This window comes from Lactuca virosa, chromosome 4 (genome assembly GCF_052849685.1).
Source record: "Lactuca virosa cultivar CGN04683 chromosome 4, Lactuca_virosa_CGN04683_v6, whole genome shotgun sequence".
NCBI lineage: Eukaryota > Viridiplantae > Streptophyta > Magnoliopsida > Asterales > Asteraceae > Lactuca > Lactuca virosa.
Genome location: NC_136429.1, coordinates 206,893,636 through 206,895,476, shown reverse-complemented (window position 1 = coordinate 206,895,476; position 1,841 = coordinate 206,893,636). Strand labels below are relative to the sequence as shown.

The 1,841-nt window shown below is 39.0% G+C and overlaps 1 long non-coding RNA gene across 1 annotated transcript; it reads left to right on the top strand.

Moving 5' to 3' along the window:
- The first annotated feature begins 671 nt into the window (after nt 1–671).
- On the top strand, nt 672–1,566 carry LOC145168704 (uncharacterized). The gene is made up of 2 exons (XR_013742019.1): nt 672–805; nt 908–1,566. It is a non-coding gene; the product is annotated as an uncharacterized LOC145168704 (long non-coding RNA).
- Nucleotides 1,567–1,841: the final 275 nt, after the last annotated feature.

Genomic DNA, 1,841 nt, shown 5'->3' with positions numbered 1-1,841 from the left:
CAATCAGCAGTCATATGGACTGCGGATGTGCACGATCAACAGCCATATGGACTGCTGATGAGCAATCAGCAGTCCATGTGACTGCTGATTGTGCTAATCAGCAGTCCGTACAACTGCTGATTGTGTTTATCAGCGGTCATACAAAAAAAAACCAAAATAAAATAAAATAAAAACATTCGACAATTTTTTTTAGTCTAGATATGACTTAGACGCACCATTTGGAGAAGATTGGTATTTTTGGTGTTGAAAAGTAATGAGTTGATTATGAATTCGCAAGTTTTTGCAAATCTTTTGGTTCTCAAAAGAACTTGGCTCTCTCTCTCTCTCTCTCTCTCTCTCTCTCTCTCTCTCTCTCTATATATATATATATATATATATATATATATATATATATATATATGACAAAACTGCAAGAATGGTCTCTGCGGTATGTCGAAAATTGTCACTTTGATCCAAAAAGCTTTGGACTTGCACCACCGGTCCAAACTTTTCATTTTGTTGCGATTTTGGTCCAATTTGTTTTGGATATTTTTAAAATGACGAAATTACCCCTGATTTTTCAATTTCATTTCATTACAAAAATTAAAAAAAAAAAAGAAAAAGAAAAAGAAAACTGATATATCACCACCACCCCCCCCCCCCCCCTCCTTTTTTTTCTTCCGCCTCCCAATTTCTTTTACAACAAAATTAAACACTTCTTAGACAACTTCTCAGTCGGAATGTCACCCTCTCGCTGGAAGCCAACATCTCGTCGGAGCTGATAACCTCGCCATAACACTTTCCACGCAGGCAAATCCTAACTCCGGTGACTCTCTCTTCCTCTTTCCATTTCTTCTTCTTATTCTCTGCAGCCATCATGCTACCAAAATCAAAACTGAAACCCCTTTTCTTCTTCTTCTTGTTCCAGCTCTAATTATGATGATACATGGAATCGGGTGGAATTATCGTTACCTGATAGAGGTCTTCTAGTTGTGTCTCTCCGGTCAACTCCAATCCTCTATAAACCCTAGTGTTCATCGGAATGGCGGCGACGGTTGATTGTTAGGGTTTTTGATTCCGACAACGAAGGCGCTAGGTTGGTGTTGCAGATCCGTAAGGAGGATGACGACGAATCTAGGGTTAGGATTTCAACATCCGACCGCCTCTGTCAGCTTCGATGATGTTAGGGTTAGGGTTAAGGTAAGGAGTGATGTCGTCTCTCTACTTCTTCGTTGCTGGTGGTGGTGGTATTTGCATATATGTATACGATGGTGGTCTGGAAAGGGTTTCTCACTCCCTTCCCTAGTTCCCTTTCTCCCTCCCTCTCTTTACCTTTATATGGGATAACCATCGAACCTAAAAAATACCATCCAAAATCCATCGTTGTTGAAGTTTGGTCGGAGAGATGTGAAGGGGATGAGCTAAATGGGGGGAGATGATGACCGGTGGTGGTGGTGGTGATGTTTACCGTAGGGATAATAGATGAACCAGGGGAGGGTGATTATACATTTTTTTCTTTTTTTTTAGTTATTCTAATATAAATAAAAGAAAATGAATAAAGCCATAGGTAATTTCGTCATTTTAAAAGTATCCAAAACAAATTGGACCAAACTCGCAACAAAATGAAAAGTTAGGACTAGTCGTGCAAGTCCAAACCTTTTTTGGACCAAAGTGCCAATTTTCGACATACCGCAGGGACCTTTCTTGCAGTTTTCTCTCTCTCTCTCTCTCTCTCTCTCTCTCTATATATATATATATATATATATATATATATATATATTAAAATAATTAGAAGGAAAATGGGGCGTTACAACATTAGACCGAGGTGAGTATATACCGAGAGTACATATCCCCTAACACTT